The sequence below is a fragment of the Thamnophis elegans genome, chromosome 15, assembly GCF_009769535.1.
Source record: "Thamnophis elegans isolate rThaEle1 chromosome 15, rThaEle1.pri, whole genome shotgun sequence".
NCBI lineage: Eukaryota > Metazoa > Chordata > Lepidosauria > Squamata > Colubridae > Thamnophis > Thamnophis elegans.
In genome coordinates this window covers 22,621,979-22,631,221 of record NC_045555.1, presented here as the reverse complement: position 1 = coordinate 22,631,221, position 9,243 = coordinate 22,621,979, and positions in this window count along the sequence as shown.

The window sequence follows — 9,243 nt, the reverse complement described above, 5'->3', positions numbered from 1 at the left end:
AAGGATTGGCCCACATAAGTTAGTTAGGCATCCTTTTCTCTTTTGTCATTGAGAATAATGGAGTTAAGTTACCAGGAAGCAGATTCTGATTGAAGGAAGAGTTAGTTGGAACAGTTTGATAGTAAAACCAATTAACTGGAGAAGTTGATTCCTTTTGAGAGGAGTGGAGGCTTGACAAGCGTCTGTTAAGATTGTTTGAATTGCCCTTTAAATATTAAAATAGCCTGATTGTAAGCTGAAAGAGGCAGGAATAAAATTAGATAGGGGAAATATTAGAATATTTTTTTTTATAGAATGAATAAAAATAATAGAAAGATTAGACGTTTACATGCTAGACATTTTTAATGTATGCTTAAATAATATGAGGATTACTTCAATTTGATAAATGTGATAGAGATTACTAACATTGTTGGATTAATTGGATTAATTGTTGGAATTGGATTAATATGAATGATACCCAGAAACAACTTTGCCTATACATACTAGAGAAATGCTTAGATTGAACAAGAAAGATCGAGATGAAGATAATAAAGATGAGGAGTTAGGCATTTTTTTGTTTATGTATGTTTGAACAATATAATGAGGATTACTTAAATTTGATAAATGTGATAGAGATTAATAATTGTTACTTCGAATTGGATTAATATGAATGACTCCCAGAACTAACTCTGTCCACATGCAACATGGATGTACATTTTAAAAATAAAATAAAAATATAATAATAAAAATAAAATAAAAAATGTTTGAATTTGAATATTGAGCAAAAGGCTTGGCTTCATATTCTAAATAACCCTAACCCTAACCCAAGGATCGGCAACCTTAAACACTCAAAGAGCCACAGAGGTCCTAACCGGAAGCCCCCTGTTCAATTCTGGAGCCAACCGGAAGTCCGATTCCCCAACCATAGAGTCTCCTCCTGGTGCTGCATATTTTTTCCTCTACCTGTCCTAACCGAAAGCCCTATCAATCCTAGAGCTGAGCAGAAAACCTACTCCTTGCCATAGAGCCTCCTCCTGGTGCTTTGTGCCAAACCGGAATCTCCTCTCAAAATTGTGGCGCCAACTGGCGACAGGGAGCCACAGCAGAGGGATGAAAGAGCCACATGCGGCTCCAGAGCGTGGATTGCTCACCCCTGCCCTAACCCTTCTGATTCTATGATTACCTCCCCCCTCACTTTACTTAATCTTATCTTTTTAACCATGTTCACTGTGCTCCATTTTCTTTACATCTTGCAACTGCTCTCCACATTGCAGCATTGTCTGACTTTAATACTATTCTTGATATAGTATAATTCGTTGTTTTTCCCCTTCTGGATTAGAGAGTCTGAATTGATGGTATCTGAAGGACTAGTTTGTACGCAATGCCAGATCTTCTTTCTGCCTTGTAATTTCTTCCGTTTTTTCACCTCAACCTCCAGCCACCCTATCCTTGGCAATATTTTAATATGCAGTTCATATCTTTTCCAATATAATAGCGGTTGAATTCTCACTTGCCACGGTGTGTTGTCTTGCTTCATAAAAGAACAATGGCCACAGAAACATGGCCTCCAGCACCGAACAATTTATAGGTATGGAGTGGTTTAAATAGCCAATTTGTAAAAGCTTCAGAGTCAATTTATGTGCTAGGTGTTTGTTTTTTTCTTCCCCATGGCGTTTACTTTGATAAAAGTGTAAAATGTGCAAGGTTTCAATTCTGTTTACTCTGTTTGTAACTCATCAGCTAACAAAAAAGAGAGAAAGGCCCTCTTAGCCCCAGTTTCAAATCCGTTTCGTCATTCCAATGAAGAAATGCAGAAAACATAACCTTTTTTAATAAAAAGTTTTTTAATTTTTTAAATTTTTTTTAATTTTTATTTCTCATATATACATTCACAATTATATGATCTCATAACTGTTATTAATAATATGTATTTGTAACAATTTTTCTCCCCTACAGTTGACAATATAAAAGAAGTAGCTTTCTTACCATCCCATAAACCCATCTTATTTTACAACTATCCTACTTCTTCTTCCTTCCTTCCCTCCTTCCATCCCTCCTTTCTTCTCTCCTTCCCTCCTTCCTTTCCTCCTTCCTTCCCTCCTTCCTTCCTTCCCTTTTTCACTTCCTCCTCCCTTTCCTTCCTTTCTTCTCTTCTTCTCTCCTTCCTTCCCTCCTTCCTTCCCCCCTTTCTTCTCTTTCTTCTTTCCTTCCTTCCTTCCTCCTCTCCTTCCTCCTCTCCTTACCCTTCTCCCCTTCCTCTCCTCTCCCCTTCCCTTCTTCTTCCCTTTCCTCCCCTCTCTCCTACTCTCACATTCCCTCCAATTCTTCCTCTGCTTTTCCCTCATTCCTTTTCCTCTCCTTTCTCCTCTCCTCCTAACTTTCCTTCTACTCCTCTTTTTTAATTTTTTATTCTCTTACATACCATTGTAAGTATACATTCACATAATTGTTATTCTTCTTTCATATTTGTCATTCTTATACATTTGTTATTCTATTTAATAGGTTATAATATACAATTTGGACTGCTTTATTTACCATTCCTTCCGCCTGTTTTAACACTACCTTATTTTCATTTTCTTTTCTCCCTCCCTCCCTCTTCTACTTCCTTCCTTCCTCTTCTCCTTCCTCCTTCCCTTACCTCTCCCCTACTCCTCCTCTTCCCCTTCCTACCCTCTCTCCTTCTCTTTCTATCCTCCTCTCTCCCTTTCTTTTTCTATATTATAGGTATGTCTTTCAAATCTCAGTTTAAGTTTTCTTGGGATGGTATTTCTGCAAACCCAAATATAGTTTAGTATCATTTCTTATTCCCTTACCTTCATTAATCTATCCTAACTATGTTTTCCCCCCCTTTATAGTTCACTCTCGAATATATACTTGTATATTTAGTACTTTCTTTTCTGTTTTCCCCCTCTTCCTCCGCCTTTCTCATTTAATTGTGTATTGTCTGGGTTCTGTATCTTCCCCTTGCTCAGAAGGCATAACCTTGAAACTAAATCTTTAATTTTATTTTAGGATTATGCCAAATGTTCATCTGTGATATTTGGAAAGGAACACCTGGGGTATAGATACATCTTAACTGGAATATTCAACTTTTAAAAAAAATATTCAAATCTCCATCTCCTGTTATTTCAGTATCACTTTGGTTAGTTAATATTCTCTTTTAAGACTCAGTTCCAGTGGTGGCCCTGATATTAGAGTGAATTGGATGTTATTGTACTAATTAAAAATTTAATAGATGACAGGTTCTTTAACGACTGCCCAAACCAACATTTTGTTTTCCAAAGTGAGCTTCTCGCAAAGTCTTTTTAAACTGGATTTGTTGAGATGAAACTTAGGGCATATGTGCCACAGGTGGCATGCAGTGCACTCTCTGCTGGCACATGAGTCATCACCCCAGCTAAACTCCTCCACACGTGCGTGTGCCCCCCACCGGCCATCTGATTTTCAGGTCTTTGCTATGCAGGGGCAGGGCGAATATGGGAGAATATGGCATGCTTGTGGGGAGTGGGGGGTCACATGTGCCGTGCCCCCCCATGGCCCATGTTTGGTCCCAGGAGGCTACAGGGAGGCCTGTTAGGCCCAAAATGGGATGGGGGGGTCATGTGCATGCACCAGGGGGGAAGGGGAGTGCAGAGGGGGTGTTGCGTGTGCATGCGCAGGGGGACAGGGTACGGGAGTGTCAGACAAGCATTGCATTATGGATGCAGGCATGTGTACGCTTTCGGCATGTGACGACAAAAAGGTTAGCCATCACTGAGTTAGGATTACAAGAATGGCAGAAACTGATCCATTTCTGTATTAAAACCTCTTTATTCCCCAATATAGGAAGACAGAAAGTTTCTTAGTTTCGTTTTAATAGCTTTCCTGTGGATCAGGGAAGAAATAATTTTTGCCACTGTTAACAGAGAAGCTCTCGAGTGGTTGCTTTTAGCTGGTTTGTATGAATATGACAATACGCGTAGTTCTTGACATACAATAGTTCATTTAGTAACCGTTCAAAGTTACAACGGCATTGAAAAAAGTGACTTATGACAGCTTTTCACCCTTACGACCATTGCAGCCTCACCATGGTCATGTGATCAAAATTGAGAAGCTTGGCAACTGACTCATATTTATGACGGTTGTGGCATCCCAGGATCACATGATCCCCATTTGCAACCTCCTGACAAGGCAAGGCAATGGGGGAGCCAGATTCACTTAACAACCGTGTTACTAACTTAACAACTCCAGCAATTCACTTAACAACTGTGGCAGGAAAGGTTGTAAAATGGGGAAAAAACTTCACTAACAAATGGTTCACTTAGCCACACAAATTTTGGGCGCCATTGTTATTGCAAATTGAGAGCTACCTATATTTTCTGATTACCCATTTGGGTGAGATGAGATTCATAGCAATGCTCATTTTGGGCAATTTTTGAAAAAAAATGTTATTGTTTTTAGCTTTCCTAGAACATAGAATAATAGAGTTGAAATAATATAATAGAATAATAGATTTATACCTAGAATATCCTATAACACCTAACATCAAAAACGTCATCAAAAAAGCACAATAAAGAATGTTCTTTCTGCGCCAACTCAGGAAGCTCAAATGGCCCAAGGAGCTACTGATTCAGTTCTACAGAGGAATTATTGAGTCTGTCATCTGCACCTCCATAACTGTGTGGTTTGGCTCTGCAACCCAACAAGACAGACACAGACTTCAGAGATAATTAGAACTGCAGAAAAAACAATTACTACCAATCTGCCTTCCACTGAGGACCTGTACACTGCACGAGTCAAAAAGAAGGCTGTGAAAATAACTACAGACCCCTCACATCCTGGACATAAATTGTTTCAACTTCTACCCTCAAAACCCTTGTTATACACACCAGAACAACTAGACATAAGGACAGTTTTTTTCCCCATGCCATCACTCTGCTAAACAACTAATTCCCACAACACTGTCAAACTATTTACTAAGTCTGCATTACTATTACTATTACTATTAATCTTCTCATCCTTTCTAGTACCCATCTCTTCCCACATATGACTATAACCATGTTGCTTGTATCTTTACAATTTATACTGTATTATTTGTTTCTTGATATGATTTGATTTCTTATTAGTAACCTATGACTATCACTAAGTGTCGTATCTTATGATTCTTGTTGAAAGTATTTTATTTTCTTTATGTACACTGAGAGAATTTGCACCAAAGACGAATTCCTTGTGTGTCCAATCACACTTGACCAATAAAGAATTCTATTCTATTCTATTCTATTCTATTCTATTCTATTCTATTCTATTCTATTCTACTCTACTCTACTCTATTCTAAAACATAGACTAAATAATACATAGAATATTCTGTAACCATAGAATAACAAGTACCATTTCTACATACTGAATTCTAATACATGCCTTTTGTTTTGATTATTTTTAATTTTTAATTAAAAAATTGCTCAGGCAACTCTGTGCATGCATGTCTATGAATTTCTAGGTTAAAGCAGCCTTAGGCCCAATGGGAAATTACTGACATTACTGAAGGAATGATACATCTCTGCTGGCCAAGTGTGTGGCAGCAGCCAAGAAATAGTCAATGCAATCCTAAATTGCATTAACAGAGGAATACAATCAAGATTAAATGAAGTACTAACATCACTCTATAAAGCCTTAGTAAGATCACATCTAGGCCACTACACCTAGGTCACCACACTATAAAAAAGATGCTGAGATTCTAGAAAAAGTGCAGAGAAGAGCAGAGAAGAGATGATTAAGGGACTGAAGGCTCAAACATACGATAAACGGTTGCAGGAACTGGGAATGGCTAGTCTAGTCTTTTATATATAGAAAGGCTAGTCTTTTATATATATAAAATCTTGGGACAGAGCTGCTGTCAGCAACTTGGCTGGGCTCTTGAAGAAAGGACTGGCTAATTCAGCCCAGGCTGTCTCTCTGCTACGGCTTTGAGTGATGGGTACGGCCCAGTGCACATTTGCTGAAAACTAGTATCAGGGAATGACATACAGTTTGATAACATAAGATGCTTAGTGGGGTTTTTTTTATGGCGGGGGAGGGAAGGGGGCTCAAGTGAGATGTTCAAAGCTAATAGCTCTGGTGAGCAGAGTTTTAGCTGCGATCTGTACCTTGAGATATCGGCTGCGCCTGGCTGAGGGGAAAAAAGGGGGAGTGGGAAGGGAGGGGGTGGAGAGAGAGAGAGAGAGAATGAAAGCTTATTTCTAGAAAGGGCTTCCGATGAGCTGCATTTGTCATTGAAGGGGAGATGGGTATAATTAGCTTGTCAGTCTCATTTGGGCTGAGCCCGCTGCCTCTGCTAAGAAAGATGGACTAACTGCCAGAGCCCCTGACAGGTAGTCGATAATGCAGCAATTAATGTCATAAATAATTCTGGAACCAATTACATCAAAATGGACTTTTAAAAAGATCAGAATTCCCTTCTTCTTCTTCTTCTTCTTCTTCTTCTTCTTCTTCTTCTTCTTCTTCTTCTTCTTCTTCTTCTTCTTCTTCTTCTTCTTCTTCTTCTTCTTCTTCTTCTTCTTCTTCTTCTCAACTAACAGCAAGTCACCCGTTTCATTTTTCTCTATAATTACTTTTCATTGTCCGCGGCCGTAATGCAGACTCTTTTTCTTCGGCCCATATTTTTCAACCTTCTTCGATTCCCATCATAGCCCCCCCACCCCCACTCCATCCCACGTCCCTCCTTGTCTGTCTCTCTCTTTCTTTCTCCTTCGTGGCTTTTGTTGTTACCAGATATCTTTCTGTGCCCGCCAAATCTTTTAGCCCAACCGTTTATATGATAAGTCCCTCTGCACTCTAATGATGAAAGACCCCGTTTTCTCAAATGTCATGAGCGTCGTCAGCAGGGCAGCCCCAAAAACAATGGCATTTGGAAATGAAGACATTTGTGAAATGAATTGATTTGTCTTATTATTTTAAAGGTTGTTCTGACTTTGCTTACACTGAACCTATTGATTTTTAAAGCGGTGGTGGGGGGGACTTCCTTTCCCCACTACAGTTGCAAGCTGAGGATGTTAAGCATATTCCATTTGTGTTGCAAAGATGATCTTTGCTGGAAGCTTCTAAACTATGGAGTTGTAACCCCTTCTAGTGTCTAAGAGGGAAACCACACACACACACACACACACACACACACACACACACACACCATAGACACACGCACACATGCACAGGTGCATGTTTTTGTGGGAGGGGTGGCATTTTTAAAAGAAATGGGGGCTCTTGAAATGATGATTGTCGGAAGAGCTGCATCTAGGAGCCGTGGTGGCACAGTGGTTAGAGTGCAGTACTGCAGGCTATATCTGCTGACTGCCAGCTGACTGCTATTTGGCAGTTCGAATCTCACCAGATTCAAGGTTGACTCAGCTTTCCATCCTTCTGAGGTCAGAAGAATGAGGACCCAGATTGTTGGGGGCAAGAGGCTGACTGTGTAAACCGCCTAGAGCAGTGGATCTCAACCTGTGCGTCGGGAGCCCTATGGGTGTCGAAAGACTCTTTCACAGGGGTCGCCTAAGACCATTGGAAAACACATACTTTTGAAAAAATACGGACAACATAAAATAATTTTGTGGTTGGGGATCACCACAACATGAGGAACTGTATTAAAGGGTCACAGCATTAGGGAGGTTGAGACCCACTGGCTTAGAGAATGCTGTAGAAGCACTGTGAAGTGGTATATAAGTCTAAGTGCTATTGTTATTTCTACTTCCACGATGGGCATTTTGAGAGGTGAAGACTGAGTGTTGCATGCTTTAGGTTGCTAGCAAGGAGAAATACAGAGCATTTATTCAATATTTAGAAAATTTACATAAGTCATAACTCAAGAATATTGACATCTCAGGGAGAGGGAAAATTAGTGGGAAGAACATTTCCCAAGGATATTAATTACCGATCAATTTACAACAGTTATGATATATTTGATACAGTTGCAAAAAAGACGCTCCTGGTTTTTAGATCTTAAACCTAAATGAACTTTTTTGATTAAAATGTGTAAAGTCAAGCAAGATTCATATTCTTATTCTAAGGTTAATATTTCAGGAATAGAATGGATATTTGAAATTAAATTAAATTAAATTAAATACCCTGCAGGCTGTCCTCGACTTACAACAGTTCATTTAGTGACTATTCAAAGTTATAATAGCAATGAGAAAAAGGAACTTATGACTGTTTTACACACTTAGGACCATTGTCGTAGTTCTTTGATCACATGATCAAAATTGAGGCACTTAGCAACTGATTCATATTTATGATGGGTTGCAGCGTCTCGGGGTCACGTGATCACATTTTGTGACCTTCTGACAAACAAAGTGAATGGGGAAACCAGATTCACTTAACAACCAGGTTATCCACTTATCAACTGCAGAGATTCACTTAACAACTGTGGCAAAAAAGGTTGCAAAATGGAACGGAATAGAATAGAGTAGAATAGAATAGAATATGGAATAAAATATATAATGGAATGGAATATAGAATATAGAATATAGAATATAGAATATAGAATATAGAATATAGAATATAGAATATAGAATATAGAATATAGAATATAGAATATAGAATATAGAATATAGAATATAGAATATAGAATATAGAATATAGAATATAGAATATGGAATGGAATGGAATAGAATACAGAATATAATATATAATGGAATGGAATGGAATAGAATATAGAATATAGAATATAGAATATAGAATATAGAATATAGAATATAGAATATAGAATATAGAATATAGAATATAGAATATAGAATATAGAATATAGAATATAGAATATAGAATATAGAATATAGAATATAGAATGGAATGGAATAGAATAGAATAGAATAGAATAGAATAGAATAGAATATAGAATAGAATATATAATGGAATGGAATATAAATATAAATATAAATATAAATATAAATAATATAAATATAAATAATATAAATATAAATAATATAAATATAAATATAAATAATATAAATATAAATATAAATATAAATATAATATAAATATAAATATAAATATAAATATAAATATAAATATAAATATAAATATAAATATAAATATAAATATAATAATATAAATATAAATAATATAAATATAAATATAAATATAAATATAAATATAAATATAAATATAAATATAAATATAAATATAAATATAAATATAAATATAAATATAAATATAAATATAAATATAAATATAAATATAAATATAAATAATATAAATATAAATATAAATATAAATATAAATATAAATATAAATAT